Source organism: Nuphar pumila, chromosome 17, assembly GCF_984573655.1.
Source record: "Nuphar pumila chromosome 17, dmNupPumi1.hap1.1, whole genome shotgun sequence".
Classification (NCBI taxonomy): domain Eukaryota; kingdom Viridiplantae; phylum Streptophyta; class Magnoliopsida; order Nymphaeales; family Nymphaeaceae; genus Nuphar; species Nuphar pumila.
In genome coordinates this window covers 57,947,638-57,965,532 of record NC_143265.1, presented here as the reverse complement: position 1 = coordinate 57,965,532, position 17,895 = coordinate 57,947,638, and positions in this window count along the sequence as shown.

The window sequence follows — 17,895 nt, the reverse complement described above, 5'->3', positions numbered from 1 at the left end:
GTTATTTCTTTTAGAAAATATTAATTAGAGTAGTGGTCGAATTTGTGTAGAATCGGTAGTTCTGATTTTATAAAATTTATTTTTTCTTGATATTGTTTTGTTCATAGCTGGAGTTTACAAACACATTTTTTGAATCCGTAAAGTGGGTTAGGTCTCTGGATGAATCTATTGTAAAACTGATTTTTTTTTAGATTTTGAACTCATTTGACGGACTGTTGCACTATTTCCTCACAGTTTGTCCAGAAATGCATTGTTTATCGATTTTTGAATTTTTCTGTTTAGCGTAGTTATTTTATGTGATTCGTTTGAAAATTTTCAATTCCATAAACTGCGTTGGATTTCTGAGTGTGTTAGGAATGGATCTGCAAATTTTCATTAGGATTCAATATTGTTTACTTGTCGGTTCATCTAATTTATGAGAATCTATCTAGACAGAAAATTCTCGAAATTGTGTAGGACAAAATCATCATTTTTTGAAGTTTTTAAGTTTTGTTTTTTGAAATTATTTTTAGGGTGTCATATCCTAAAATAGAGGACACTCTCCTCCAGATCATAACCTAATCAAGTCACGTTGGGGAGTTGTGTCTAGAATTTTTAATTCTTTTATTTTATGTTGACTGCTCTTATTTATTTGTTTTGAACTAACCTAGTTATGCGGTAGTTTGTGCTTTGGTTGCCTGTTTGTGTAGATGGCTGCCGTGGACTGGAGGGTTGAATTTAAGGTGGATACACTAAGATATCGACACCCGTATATACAGATCGTGGTTCGCGAGCAAAGGCATCATCTTTTGCTTTTTCTTCTCTTTTTTTTTCTAAGTTAAAGTCGAGCCTTAGGCCACATTTAATTAGGTTGTATTAATTTTCCTTCTTCTCAACATTTTGTAATAGGGTTTACGTGTTTCGTTGCTGCACTTTAATTTTATTTTTATTTTATTTTTAAATTTTAAGGCAATAAAGGTGTGAAAATTGTTTAGAATACTTATATTTCGTCTCGTTCCCTGAGTTCGACCCAAATTTCACCCTTATTGTGAACCAATTTTTATTATTTAGTGCTCTATCTACACAAACATTTTTATTGAAAATATTTATTTAAAAATATTTTTATAAAACTTACACCAAATTTTTGGTGCCGTTGTTGGGGAATGACGCTCAAGAAATAAGTATCCACTTTATTGCCTAGTGTTTGTTCACATGTTGTTAGGATTACTAGTTTGATTTTCTGCATTTTTATTAGGATTGCTTAGTTTATTTTCCTGCTTTTATCTAGGACTCTTTAGTTTGCTTTTGTAAGTTATTTAGGATTGTTAGGACCGCGTTGCTTGACATCCTTAGAGCTATCTTACTTTTTTTGCCCGACCCACCTAATAGGGTACCCATTTCATAGGTGACCGTACATCTAGTTTAAATTCTGCAAGATAACTGTTTGGGTGCAAGTGTGTATTGGTTGTTTATTTATTTATTTTCTTTTACCTGCTTGCGTAGTGTGATTTACATGTTTGTACGTTAGGATAGATAGGCAAATCACTTCTTAGGATGGTTGCTACATCGGTCTCTACACAACGTGTATGCAAGGGTGACGCTCGCAAGACCTTGAGCTTATTGAACCTTTAGAGGACCCAAAGTCTATTTTTAGGCAAGCCTGCAGATCCTGACCACATGGTTGAAGATAAGCAAATTACCCATCCTCTTAGGGAGTATTTCATCCCTACCTAATATACTCCCACCTTCTGCATTGCAAGACCTAATGTAGGAGCGAACCAGTATGATAGGTCTGTCAAGGTCTCACGAGGGATCCTTGAGGATGTCTTGGTTAAGGTGGAGGACTTCTACTTCCTCATAGACTTCATTATTCTGAATATGGAAGGCATGGATCATGTCTGGTAGACACCCATTATTTTGGAACGACCTTTCTTGGCGACATTGAATGTTTGCATAAACTGTTGCACTGGAGCCATGGATGTGTCCTTTGGCAACAAGAAGATGAGACTGGACATATTCAATGCTGCCATGGGGCCTGCAGGCGAGGATGCTTGTTTCTAGGTAGACATTGTCCAGGACCTGGTCAAAGCAGAGCCATTATAGATGTAGAGTGACCACCCTCTGGATGAGAATGATGTGTTGCTCCGAGAGGATGAGTTTAAGCTGAATGATATGATGGTGGTCTTACCAGGAGAGAGATGATTGGCTTGGAGTTTTGAGCCCCTCCTAGACCTGAGAAAGTTACTTGCCAAACCCTCAATGAAGTGTATGCCAGTCCTTGAGCTGAAGCTCTTATCGGCCTCGCTCAAGTATGTCTTTTCAGGTGACTAGCAGACACTCTTGGTCATCATTGCAACAGACCTGATGAGCAATCAAGAACATCAATTGATTCAAGTCCTGTAAGTGCATAAGATGACCATAGGGTGGTCCGTTGCTGATCTGAAGGGGATATATCCCTCCTTTTGCATGCACATGATCATAGTGGATGAGAGTGCTAAACCCTCCTGAGAGATGCAAAGGAGGCTAAACCTCAATATGAAGGAGGTGGTGAAGAAGAAGGTGGTGAAGTGGCTAGATGCAAGGATTATTTATCTCATCTCTAATAGTCAATGGATGAGCCCTATGCAGGTTGTTCCCAAGAAATCAGGGCTCACCATGACGATGAATGAAAAAGGAGAGAGCATCCACATGAGAACCATCACAGAGTGGTGAGTCTGCATAGACTACAGGAGGTTAAACAACGCGATGATGAAAGATCACTTCTTGTTACTGTTTATAAACCAGATCCTTGAGTGACTCGCAAGCCAGAGTTGCTTTTATTTCCTGGATGAATATTCAGGATACAATCAAGTGGCCATTCACCTTGAGGATCAAGAGAAGACCATTTTCACATGTCCCTATGGCACCTTCGTGTTCAAACGTATGTCGTTCGGGCTATGCAATGCCCCGACCACTTTTCAAAGGTACATGATGGTCATCTTTTTAGACATGGTGGACGACGTCCTAGAGATTTTCATGGATGACTTCTTGGTCTATGTCTCATCATTTGAGGATTGTCTCTAAAAGTTGACCCGAGTGTTAAAGCAAAGTATGGAGACAAACCTAATGCTTAGTTGGGAGAAAAGCCATTTTATGGTGAAATAGGGGATAGTGTTAGGCCATATCATATCCCAGAGGGGCATTGAGGTAGACAAGGCCAAGGTGGAGACCATTGCCAAACTCACTCCACCTACCTCGTTCATTCCTAGGGCATGCTGGATTTTATAGAAGATTCATTAAGGATTTTAGCAAAATCTATCGGCCCTTATATGCTTTACTTTTAAAGGAGATGCACTTTCATTTTGATTCGGATTACATACAGGCTTTCCTTATGCTTAAGGAAGCCTTGATTTCAGCCCCAAATTTGCAATCTCCAGATTGGACATTACCTTTCGAGATAATGTGTGATGCATCCGATTATGCGGTTGGAGACATTCTTGGCTAGAAGATTGACAGAAAACCATATGTGATTTATTACGCCAATAGGACCCTTTCTGATGCACAACTGAATTATACTACCACAGAGAAGAAAAGTGTTCACACTGGAGAAGTTTTGGTCATAGTTGTTGGGCTCCAAGGTGGTCATCTACTTAGATCATGCCGCTTTGCAGTACTTGATGAGTAAGAAGGACACCAAGCCACGACACATTTGATGGATCCTGCTACTATAGGAGTTCGATCTCGAGATTCAAGATAAGCATTGTAGTGAGAACATAGTAGCAGATCACCTGTCGAGATTGACAGTGAATTCATCCCCTCAGCTGAGACCAATCAATGACTCCTTTTTGAATGAGCAGATCCTAAGTGTTTAGCGTCTTCCTTAGTTTGCCAATATTATCAATTACCTGGTGTCCGAAAAGCTCCCTACGCATTGGAGCAAGATTAAGAGGGATCAGTTTATGACGCAGGTGAAGCATTTTTTTTGGGAGGATCCAGAACGGTTTAGATTGGCTGCATACCAGGTGATTCAGAGGTGTGTGCCTTAGGTGGATGTCCATTCCATGCTAACCTTTTGCTATTTCCTAGCCTGTGGGGGCCATTTTTCCAGCAAAAAGACCGCAACTAAGGTCCTACAGTCTGAATTTTGGTGGCCTACACTGCACAAAGACTCACATGAGTTTTGTCGCAGATGTTTGCATTGCCAATATATGGGAAACATGTCCAAGAAAGACATGATGCCTCTGATCCCCATCTTGATTGTTGAAATCTTTGATGTTTGGAGAATTGATTTTATGGGTTTGTTTCCACCATCATGTGGTTTTGTTTACATTCTTGTTGCGGTGGATTATATCTTCAAGTGGGTGGAGGCAGTGGTTATCCCAACCAATAATCATAAGGTAGTGCTTAATTTCATTAAGCACAACATCTTTAGACAGTTCAGGATGCCACGCATCATAATAAGTGACGAAGGAAAGCACTTAAAAAATGTGCAAGTTGATTCTCTTTTGAAGAAGTACTCTGTACACCACACAATAGCCACCCCCTACCACCCACATACGAGTGGTCAAGTTAAGGGCTCCAACATGGAGATCAAGAGGATCTTAGAAAAGACAGCCAAGCTAGACTGTAAGGACTGGTCTCAATGCCTTGATGATGCCTTATGGCCATATAGGATCGCCTACAAGACTCTGTTTGGCATGTCCCCCTATTGCCTAATCTTTGAAAAGGCATGCCATCTCCCTGTTGAGTTTGAGCATAGGTCCTATTGGGCGATCAAATCATTCAATTTTGATTTAGGCCAAGCTAGCAAAATATGAAAATTACAATTGAGTGAGTTTGAAGAGCTTCACAATGAGGCATATGACAATGCCAAAATTTACAAAGCACGAACTAAAAACTTTCATGACAAGCATATCCTTAGGAAGGAATTCATTCATGGATAGAAAGTTTGGTTGTTCAATGCAAAGTTGCAACTCTTTCCAGGGAAGCTTAGGTCCAGATGGGATGGCCCATTTGTGGTCCATACAGTATTTTCTCACAGTGCAGTTACTTTAATTGACCCCAAAACTAGCGGGCTTTTCAAAGTGAATGGACAAAGGTTAAATCCCTATATTTTGGACCTTAGAGAGGGACAAGAGATTGAGTCCATCAATCTTATTGACTGCGAGGGCTAGCAGTTTCTAAGTCTGGCTGGAGACTTAAAAGTTAGTGTTGCATGAGAGACAACTCATGGTAGATAGGTTGCTTTTTCTGATTTTGGTTTGCTTTAGATAGAATTAGGGTAGAGTCATGCATATATTATGATTTGAGTTTTTTTTAGAATATAGGACATTGAGGAGCCCTGCATGCACATGGCAATGCATAACAAGGTATCTTATCCAGCAAGTTTCAGCATACATATCAGGTTGTATCTTTCTTTTTCCCTTTTCGTGTTGTTCTTTGTGTGCACTCATCCATTCATATAGTTTCATTTAAGGATGGGGGAGTGCCACTGAGGACAATGTCATTCAAGCATGGGGGAAAGGTATAATGCATACCTTAAATTTCTTTCTGTCCATGTAGTAGTTTTATTAAAACTCATAAAATTAGACATTTTTAAAGTAATTTTTAACAATATATGATTGTTTTTGCATGTCTTTTACATTTTGAGATGATTTTTAAGCCCCATGTAGATTTTTTTTCTCGAAATGGATTTAGATGAATAAGTTATTTATATGGCTTTTGAAGAAAATACTTATTTATAATTGTTAGATTCGACTTTGATTTATACGAATGTAGATACACTATTTTTTTTTTAAATGAGCAATGTTAGCAAGTAAAGAAAAGAGAGAGCACACATGTAGTATTTTGATTTTCTTAGCTCTATCATCCTTAGTAGCTGGGCTAGGGCATAAGTTGAAGTGCATGCACTCATGTGAATAAGATCCTTAGTAGCTGGGTTCAGATATGAGTTGAAGTGTCTATGCTCAAGGATTTTGTGTCTGAGGTATGCCTATATTCGCAATCCAAGCTCCAACAACAATGATTTGAAGTCCTTGATTCCACTGATCCCTGCTCAACTGAGGAGGAAAGGTGTGAGGTCATGAAGAACGATCCCCACACTCTTCTCAAATTCGGATGCAAATCTTGGATCCGTTTTAAAACAATACATTTTTTGTGAAAAGCTTCTATTTTTAACTTTTTAAAAATTCAAGATCCACAAGACCTTGCACTATCCCTTGCTCCTTTCCCTCCTCCCCTGCCAACCAAAACTCATCCTATGGCTACTAGGTTTATGGGAGGGTGGTGTGTGTTCTCCCCCGAAGATGGACTTTTTGCTACAGTGCATGTTCGGGGGTCTCAATGAGCGCCACATATGTAAGAACATGGAGCTCGTATTCCCGTGTGTATTGGCATCACTTAGCATCGAAGTCCGGTGTGGTTGCAAAGACTTAAGTACCCTTACTTGCTATTCTTGTCATGAAACGACGGTTTGAGAAAATGATAAAAATGTCCTCCATTCAAAAAAAGGAAAATGATGGTTTAAAAAAAGGACAAAAATATCCTCCATTCAGAAAGTCGAGGATGAAGTTTAACTCTTCAAAGTTCAAACAGCAAAACAAACATGAAACACTCTCTCTTTCTTTTCTGTTTGAACTTTCTGTCGTCATCTTCTTCTTCTTCCTTCTCCGTGAAACATTGTAAAACCCTCTCTCTCTCTAGAGAAGAAATTAAGGGAGGCAAAGAGCCGATGATCCGATGGTGATCATCGTCTTCTTTCTTCTAGCAGTGGCCGGAATGCTACCCTCGTCTAGCGGGCAACCGACTGCAGTGACCCCTTTTCCGCCTTCCAGGGACACCTACAACAAAATCTTCCTCCAGTACACCTACAACAGAGTCTTTCAAAGTACAATCTATCTACCCCTACGTCGGCAATACTTCCAATCAGGGCTATGTCGTCCAGGCCAGCCTCACACTGCTTAACACGGGAGTTTGCACCCTCAAGTCTTGGCGGGCAATCGTCGAGTTCTGGCACCGTGAGGTCCTCATCTCGACCTCCGGCGTCATGCTCTTCGATAGGACCCACCTCCCCGCGAATGTCGAGAATGGCATGTTCCTCTCCAACTTCCCCATCACGGACCTCAAGACTGCCATCGGGACAGCCGATGACTACAACCTGATCACGACGAAGATCGTGCTCAAGAGGGAGGCGTTCGACATCGCAATTTACGATTTACACACAGTAGCGATTTACGAAAATCGCGTAACGCAAAAAAATGGCAAATCACAAAATCGAGTAGCAATTTATGAAAATCTTATAGCGAAAAAAATAAATGGCAAATCGCTATGTGATTTTCGTAAATCGCTATATCGAGTAGCGATTTATGAAAATCACATAGCAAAAAAATGGCAAATTGCTAAATCGAGTAGCAATTTACTAAAATCGCGTATCAAAAAAAAATAGAAAATCGTTGGAAAGGGTGTTACGAAAACCTCGAGCAAGAAACAACCGAAGGAAACATATGAGCACTACGATCAAACAAAACACTTTATTGCTCTTTTTCGACAGTTAGAAGAGGGAAAGAAAGAAAGAATTTATACAAGGCCCCAAAAAAATTTTTGTTCTCGGGAGCGCTGCCCCCCCAAAGACCCCCGCCAAGGGTGGCTCCCCGTCCGCTGACTGCGCAGTGGGACCCGCGTCGGGGGGAGCCCCCGAACCCACCTTCTGTAAGGGCAAAAACTCTGAATCAGGCTCCACAACTCATCAAGTTGAACCATGCTACAGTCAGTGTGCAGGTCAGTCGATACTTGATGGAGCAATGTAGGATCGTCTGCTAGATGTGCACAGAGGCAGAAAGAGAAGGGAGAGAGAGAGAGAGAGTTGATGTTCATGGCCTTCTTCAAGGGAGATTCTTTTCTCGGATAATCCTGTAGTGCAGGGACTGGATCTTAAATAATCATCTTCGGGGTACTTAAGTCTTTGCAACCGTTACTTTTCTAGAATCGTCGTTTTATGGCACCAATGGAGGAAAGGGTACTTAAGTCTTTGCAATTGCACCAGACTCCGACGCTAACTGATGCTGACAAACATAGGGATACAAGCCATATATGCTTACATACCTGGAACACATTGGGACCCCCGAACACGCGATGTAGCTAATGGTCGTCTTCTGGTGGTGGGGGGGGATATAACCTGCTCAGACTAGGTTCAAAGATGGGACTCTTAGGCTTAAATGGATTTCATGAACCAAATATCTCATTCTTGAAAATTATCTTGTAGAACTTACCTGAGACCTACCAGGTACTTCTTTCTCCAAGGCTAACAAAGATCCCCAACAACTGTTGGCTACGGCTTATGAATTCCATGCACTTATTCAGAATAATATGTGATCTCTTATTCCCCCACATGTGGCACCTGATATTGTTGGTTGCAAACGGATCTACAAGATCAAGAGAATGCATGCTTAGTTGCTAAGGCGGTGGTTTTTTCTAAACGTTCAATCCTGTAGTTAAACCAACCTTAGTTTGGATGGTTCTTTCTATTGCAGTCAGTCATGATTGGAAAATTAGAGAATTGAATGATCACAATGCCTTACTACATGAAAATTTAGCTTAAGTCTACATGGCACAATCACCACGTTTTCAAGATCCTCGATCTTCAAACAATGTTTATCGACTTCATAAAGCCCTCTACGGTGTAAAACAAGCCCTACGAGTTTGGTTCTAGAGGTTGAGCCAATCTCTTACTAGTTTTGGGTTCCAAGGATCCAAGTCTGATCCATTGTTTATCTATAACAAAGCACATGTTATTCTCTGTCTGGTGGTGTATGTGGATGACATCATCCTTACCGGGAACTCTCCCTCCCACCATCACTCAGGCTTTACTTCATGATCTTGGATGCCAGTTTCCTATTCAAGACTCGGCCTCTTACATTTTTTCCTTGGGATTGAAGCTACTTCTGATGGTCGTGGCCTGTTCTCAACAGAAATATTCACTTGAATTGATTGAGCATATTAGGATGCTTGGTGCCAAACCAGTTACTACACCACTACCGATTAATTCTCACATTTTCTTGAATTCTGGATTTGAATTTCATGATGTCACATTGTATTGAAGTACGGTCGGTGCTCTATAATATGCTACCATCATACAGCCAGACTTGGTTTATGCTGTTAACAAGGTCTGCTAGTACCTGCATAAACCAACTGTCAAGCACGAGAATGCAGTCAAGCACATTCTTAGATATATCAAGCATACTCTGCACTTGGGTCTCTCAACCTAATCCAATCCTTCTATTTTGGCTGCCTATTCATATCCAGATTGGGCCAGTTGCCCTGATGATAAAAAATCCACTGCTGGATTTTTCATCTATCCCGAATCAAATATTGTCTCATTGTGCTCTCTAAAATAGAAATCTGTGGCTAGGTCTAGTACAGAAGTAGAGTACCACACCTTAGCTAATGTGGCTGCTGAGCTCACTTGAGTCAAATACTTTTTATAGTTACATCAACCTCTTGCCCAAAACTGATTTTATGGTGTGATAACATCAGTGCAACGTTCATGAGAGTAAATCCAATTTTACATAATCGATGTAAGCTTATTGAAATTAATGTACACTTTGCCAAAAAGGAATTTGAATTTCAGTATATCTCCACCAGAAAGCAAGTCGTTGATGTGTTCACGAAGCCATTATCATCAGCATGATTGTTTGAACTCAGATCCAAGCTTCAAGTTTGCTCCCGACCATTCTGATTGGGGGGCAGGGATGTTAAAGGATCAGATCCTGGCTTAGATCCAGATCTCACTAAACAAATTTCAAGACTTGATGATGGCACCAAATCCAGAAACTTTTCTTCTCTAGATAAGGCTAGTGGGAATCAGAGATCAAATGAGGATACAAGTCCAGCTAGTCGTCCCTTGGATAGTGGAGATATCCAAAAATCAAGGAAACAAGAATTGGAAACTTCACAAAAATTCTTTGCTGTAAATAATGTAAATGGCAAAAGTATATTAATAGAACCTCCTTTACAGAAATTGTTACAGAAGAGAAAAACTTTTGCCATGGTGGACGTAGGCTTTCCAAGACGAAACACATTAGATTGTGTGCACTATTTGCTTATCATGTTTGGTGTGCATCCTCAATACCTTTGTGTCCTGTTACTTTGGAAGTTTATATTAAAGAATGCTGTGCTAAATGTTGTCTCTTTTTTTAGATGGTGTGCTAGGGGCATCATGTGTTGTGGAGTTGGTATACAGATGATGGACAACGTATTGGGTAGTCTTTGCTCCATTGTCCAATATTAAAAAACTTCTAATTTATGTCATCAATTTTCAGTTGCATCAATATTCAAAGCGATATTAGGTTATGGTTGGCTGGTTGTGCCACTACAATAATTTTTTTATGGCGGGCCTCATATTCGAGCCAGTAATGACCAACATAATATTCCTAACCATACCACTTCATTGACTTTCATGACCACATCTTCTATTGCAACCAGCATGTGATCAGCATTTCATGATTGCTTTGTACTTGTAATGCGTTGGGAGATCTGGACAACAATAACAATCACTATCCTCAATTCCTCAAATGTAGGTTGTGGTACTCTCCTTGCAATTAACGATATTATTCCTACTACACACTTTATAGTTTTGATTAAAGTCTTCACGATGCTTGTATAATCTTATCCTATTTCAATATAGGGCTTTTATAACTGCCAGTTGATCTGCAATGGTCTTAACAATATCTAGATACTAAAAAACTGGTGAGTATCCATGATGAAGATTATTAAATCCTTCAGCAATTAATCCGTGAAACGGATATATTTTTTTTCATGAGGAATGATGAAACTCCTCTCAGGATCAGAGACCTAGTCACGCTGGCTAAGCTTGCCTTACAGTTGCTTTCCCAATGGTTGCTTTATACCGTGAAACACATATTAAATAAACTTTTTATAAAGTAGATTTCATAAACCACGTTATTGTGGATCCCTCTCAGATTTTGAAAAACAAAAACAAGGGGTTTTCCACTAAAAGATATATATATTTTTAAAATAGATCTGAAACCGAATCTGGACTTTGAGAGAGTGAGGATTGTTCTTCAAGGTAAGGTGCCTATCCTCCTCCCATGAATAGGGATCAGCCGAACCAATAATCTTGATCATTGTTTTTGAGTGACGACATTGCAGAGATTCGTACCTCATATGCGAGACCTAAGAGAAAATGAGTTTGGTGGCAGGATCCACCAAAACTCGGGAAAAAGACACGAAGGCAAACAACATACGAATGTTAGGGATATCAAAACTTAGAAAAATATACAAAATAAACAAAATACGAACAAAAATAAAAGCCAAATCTCATCTAGGTCTTAGGTAGCTCTTTCTATAGTTGACGAGCACAGGCAACACTTCGTCTAAGCGCGGGCTCCAAAAAAAGAGTGAGACAAGGGATCTAGGTCCTAGGCTAGGCTAGGCTAGACTTGACTTGATCAGATAGGCAAGTTCGACTATGCTAGGCTAGGCCTTGTAGAGATTCAAGCATAGTGAGTATATATGTAGACACAAATAAACTTCATATGCTAAAATTAGGGGGATGCCTCCCTATTTTTTAGGTAGATCCAATATCCATGTAGATGGTTGACTTCTAAATGGGTTGCCTTTGAATGAAAGGCTGAGATTGCATGGCTTACCTTAAGGAATCATTTTGGAAGGATTACTAGGCTTATCCTAACATTTTGGAAGGCTTAAACTCGAGAATCTATGACTTAGGTAAGTTATAACTGACAATAGTGCATGATATAATGTTAAGTGCCATGGTGAGACTTATGAAATGCAATGTGCATGATGACCTAAGTCTGAAAATGATGCTCCAATATTTTTTTTCAAAAGAAAAAAGGAACTGCCCCTTGCCAATTTTTTTTGAAAACACATCTTGAAAATGAAAATTTTCATCTGATTGGATGCTTGCTATGTGTTCAACTTACATTACTTAGTAGCAGTTTGATTCTTTGCCAATATTGATTTGACTTCACTTTCCAAATTTTTTTCTTAATTGAATGTGATCGTTGCAAAATTTTTCTTTTTTCCTTTTTAGGGAAAAGAGAAAAACTCTTGCAAGGTCTCACTTGACCTTTTAAAAATAGATTTTGAAATAACTCACCTCCATTTTTAAGAAATTTGCAGAAAAATAGAGAGACGGAATTCACTCATCGGTACGAGGTTCAACCATTTCTGATGCCTTTACCAAGGGTAATTGAACCAAAGATCGAATTTATGCCTTTGCTTTGCCTAAATTTGTCTAAGAAATTATTTTAAGTCCTAAATACACATAAAATCATGCTTGTACTATGATTTTGAACTTGAAAACATGCATGCTTTTGAGAAAGTTATAAAAAATTGATTTAAAAAAAATACTTAGAAATATTTTAAGAAATGAATTCCCAAGTAATTTTTCGAAACTTGATTTGAAAGATTATTTGAAGATAGATTTGAAACAGACTTGAAATGATTTCAAAAATCATTTTGATTTTGAAATTGATTTGATTTTTTAAAAATAAAATTTTGAACTTTAAAATTGGAACTTGAAAGAGTTGAAATTACAAATGAAATTGGAAGTTTGAAATTGAATTTTGAAAATAAGAATTAAAATTAAAATTAAAATTAAAATTAAAATTAAAATTAAAATTAAAATTAAAATTAAAATTAAAATTAAAATTAAAATTAAAATTAAAATTCAAAAATTGAAATTGAGAATGAATTGAAAATGAAATTGGAAATCGAAAATGGAATTGAAAAAGAATGAGATTAAAAATGGAAAATTGAATTTAAAGTTTGAAATTGAAATTGAGATTTTGAAAGATTGAAATTGAGAGTAAATTTGCAAATTAAAATCAAATTTTTGGATTTTAAAAGTTGAAATGGAAGTTTAATTTAACAATAAAATTTAAAATGGAATTTATGAAATCGACAAATGGAATTGAGATTTACAGTTTAGAATGAAGAATTGAGTTTGAAAATGGAAATCAAAATTGGAATCTTGAAATGAATTTATTTTGGATTTTGAGAATTGAAAATTGAAATTAAATTTGAATTTGAATTTGAGATTTATTTTAGAACTTGAGTTTATTTTAAAAATTAAAATTGAAATTTAAGATTTAGATTGAAATTGGAATTAAAATTTGAAAATCAAATTTTGGAATTGGAATGGAAAATTGAAAGTTAAAGTTATTTTTGAAAAGGAGGATTTTAGAAAGTCCAAAAATCCAAAAATACTTTGAATAAGTTTGAAAATATTTTGAAAATGAACTGGAATAAACTTGAAATTATCTTGAAAATGTTTTGAACTAAAATTGAAAATATTTTGAAAGTGATTTGAAATAAACTTGAAAATGATTTGAAAATGACTTAGAATAAAATTAAAAATGTTTTGCTAAAAAATCGGAAAAGAATTTCAAAAATCACTTGGAAAATGCTTAAAAAAATGAAAAATATTTTGAAAATTTCAAATTTTTAGAAAAAGAGAAAAGAAATGATGCAGTTTTTATCTTAAATGATGAATGCATTAAAAGAATTTGTTTGAAATTGAATTAAAAAAAATCATTCTTTAATAGAATTAAAAAAAGATTAGATTTTAATATATTCATGACTATCGCCACAAACATATTCCAATTTAATATTTATTTAAACTCCAATAAAGAATGAAATTAATTTTGTGCCTTTATAGAATTAAAAGAAGATTAAATTTTCATATATTTATGAGTATGACCAAGAATATACTCTGAATTAATCTTTATTTTGGATTCTAATAAAGGAAGAAAATGCATTTTTGTGAAATATAATGATTTTTGAAATTGACTTAAGTGTGTAAGTCATTTTTTGTATTTTAATAAAGGATAATAATTGTAAGTATTATTCGTATTTTGACTATGACTGTAAATACAAACTTTACTTAGTTTTATTTATCCTTTATCAAATGGTGTGCCATTCATATTTCTATAGTTTTTTTTAAAAAAATAAAAAAATACAATAAATTAAAATGAAAAAAAAGTAAACAAATATGCTCATTCATTCTAAACTAAGCATAAAGTAAATTTCTCATTAATATAATTATTACAACCATTAAATAAATTACATTAATTAAAAAAAAGAAAAAAAAATACAAAATGAACAAACATGTTATAAATAAATGTAGGTATTTATGGATTTTCTTTAATTATTGAAAAATTAAAGAAAATTCCATAATTTAGCCTTTTTATTCCCCAAAAAAGTAAAGGAAAAATCCATAAACTTATTATAATTTATGAAATTTTATGTGGATAAACTAGACCTAAAATGAAAGAAAACCCTTTTTACGGATTTCAAAAATGAGTTTTTATTAAAGATGACACATCTAAACAAGTTGAAATGAAATTCAAAAAAATGCTTATAAAGGTAAAATGATAGTATTTCAATTTTTTATCAGAATCAGATATGAAACTTTTTAGAAAATGTTTAAAATTTATGGAGATAAACTATACATTCATTAAAAAAATCTTCAATTTATAGATCTAGAAAATAATCTTCCATTGGGGAGATCTAATATGATCAAGTTGGTCAAAAATCTGTAAAACCTTTAAAATAAAAATCAACAGGTTTCTGGTTTTTGGCCTACCTTGAGCTAGAGGAGGTTCATTTTTCTTCTTCACTTTAGCCACCAAGAGAGGAGCCAAAGAGGAGGAGGGGTGCTTGAGAGAGAGGAGAGAGAGAATTTCTTTGAATCTCTTAATTTCTCAAACTTCAACTTATTGAAAAAGAGAGACCCCCAAGGGGGCTATTTATAGTTGAGATTGGGAATGGCTTAGGCAAAAATGAGAAATGGACTAAAAAATCTCAAAAGGTGGTGCCAAGCTCATGTGGGCATTTCCTTTTTTTCCAAATAGGCAAAATTGTCATTTCATAAAATCTTTGACACATGGCACCGATCTTGCACATGGGTGCCCATGTGGGTCTCTTTAAAAGTTCTCAAATGGGTAGAGAAGGCATTTTATTGAAATTTTGACACATGGCATCACTTGGCAAGTGATGCCCATGTGTGATATTTAAAAGTAGAGGGGTTTTTAAAGGCACCTTGAAAAACGATTTTGATTTAAAATGCCAAATGGCGCCCCTCTTTTGAAAATGCTTTTTGATTTTTGGTTTTTAAATTTAAGATAAAAGGGAAATGAAATATGAACAATGAAAAGAGGATTTTGGAAATAATTGGATTTCAAAAATTCAATCTTGATTTATAAAATCCAAATTGGGCAAAAACCAGATTCAAATTAAATTTTGAGAATTTTTGCAAAAATATTGATTTTGGAATTCAAAGTTTATTTTTGAAATTGGGGATATATAAAAGTTGGATTTTGGTTTTGAATTTGAAATCCCCAAATTGATTTTGAATAAAAAATGGATTTTGATAATGGATCTGCATCCATTTTGATATTTCAAAATCCAAACTGAATTTAGAACTGGATTCAGGGTATTTTTTAAAAGAATTTTACAAAATGATGGTTTTGAATTTAAAAATCAAGAATTGATTTTGGAATAAAAATTGAATTTTGAAAAAGATCTAGATCTGAGGTTTTAAAAAAGCTTGGATCTGGATCTCGATTTGAAGAAAATTAGTTCAAAATGAGAATCGAACCCTGAATATAGATTTCTGAAGAATTGAAAATGGAAAAAGCCCCAAACTCTTAATAAAATTGGGATTTTGGATTTGGATCCATTTCAGATAATGAAATTTGAATCTTGGATCTAGATCAAAATCCAAGAAGAGAAATTGGATCTCATATGTTAGATGAATATGAGTTCAGAAATTGACTCAATTGACCTCCTGAATGGATCAGAAGGTGGATCTAGACTGAAATGAATCTGAAATGATTAAATGGATCCTGGATATCTGATGGGATATTTCAGGTTCAAAGAATGAATTGGACTCTGAATATGGATTTATGAATAAATTAGATGAAAAATCTAGGTCCAGGAAGAAATTAGACACTAGATTCAACATTGGATCCAATATCTGAATTAAAATGGAGCGGATCTCAGATATTGATAAAATATTGGATGAAGGAATTGATCTGAGTCCGAATTTGGGGTTTGTCTCAGTTAAACAATTGTTGGAAACAATGTCCCAGATATTTTTTACTTTTTTTGGTCTTCGCCCTATAGGGGCAGAAACACGATACTAGACTGGTCTGAACTAATTTAAACTGGACTGGATTGTAATGAACTAAATCCGAAATCAGTTATACTCAGATAAACTAAATTCAGAGCTAGAACACTAGTTCAACTAGCTAGGGTTAGCTTGATTTGGATTGAATTGAGCTCGAATGAGCTGAAATGAGCTAAAACGACGATCCGAGTGTGTAAAAGTGATTTTAAACTGGAACTGGACCATTCAAACTCTAGATACACTCATGTCAGACTATTGGGGATAGGATTTACTAGATTTGGCCGACTTGGGGATAGTCTGGCTAAAATTTGAGCTAAAAATGAGCTTATTTTGCAAACAAATAAACTAATTTTAGCTGAAATGGACTGACATGGCTCATCGTGTGCTCAATGGAGTTAAAAATGACTGATATTCTAGTTTTGTGAACTTAAGCTGAGCTTGTCTAAGTCTGACAGATGAAGGTTAAGGGTGACTTAGGGATAAAATGGTAATTTTATTGATGAAATGAGGGTAGACTGATCTCTAGACTAGGATAATCCTAGGGGTGAGACTCGATGCTACCCTGCAGGGTTTTGGCATTTGCTAAAAGAAATATCTGGAGTGGATTTGAAAAATTTGGGGTGTTTACATTGAAGTCATCATAAAATAAACAAACTTATTCTTCAGTAAAACAAATCTTCTGTTTAACTCTCAAATTTCAAAGCAACTAGTCATACAAGTGCATGTATGAGCTCATGCTTCAATAGATGCAAATCTAATTTCATAAAGACTAAGACTCTAGAGACTTTCAGGCTATAAAATGAGAGCTTTAAGGTCATAAAAACTTGGGACTTTCCAATCCGATGCACTTTAACCTCTTCACTCCAAGGCTTGTATCAAACTCATCCATATTCAATATTTTCAAGTGGCCAATCATTTTCCAAAGACTTTGAAGAAAATAAATAGGATGCATGTTATTGAACACAGTGAACGGTAATGACAAAGGATGAAATGATAATGACTTTATTTATTTTTATTTTTTTCAACTTTGGGTATCACAAGGCTCGAAAGGAGTACCAATAAAGGTTGAAGAAAATATTTTTTAATGTGAGGCTAAAAGAAAAGCAAATGGGTAAAGGAATCCTGGGCATTTCTTACTTAAGATCTTTGATTGCATAGAAAGCATTGAAATTTTTAGAGCTTTCATACAATTTTGTTTTTTCCAATAATGCCTCTTTTTTTCTTAATGCCCTTTTTTGGCATTTGTTTATGAGGGCTTTTTTTTATGCTCCTCTTCATAAAATAAAAAAATGCCCCAGGATAAGACCTGAATGGGTAGGTTTTGCTTTGTACAATGAGATAGACCAACTTAGTCATTCTCAAGGATGTTGAAAACAAAGCTTATAAGCAAAAGGTACAAGAGAATAAGATGGATAAGTCCACAAGACCAACCAAAGGAGGGGATTGTAAACACTCCAAATTTTTTAAGTCCATCTCGAACACCCCTTTCACAGATGCCAACCTCTGTAGCACAATGTAGGAGTCTAACCCCTAGGTCCATTCCAGTTTAGGTGTTATTTCATCCCATGCTACCAGAAAAATTATCATTTTACCCCTAGGTAACCTTAGACCCTTGTTAGTTAGACCCACACAAGCTCATTTTAAGCTTAGAAGAGTTAGAATATCAATCATTTCTAGTTCCTCTGAGCTCACAATGAGTAAAGTCTATTCATTTCAGCTAAAGTTGGTTTATTTCATGAGAAATGAACTCATTTCTAGACCGAATT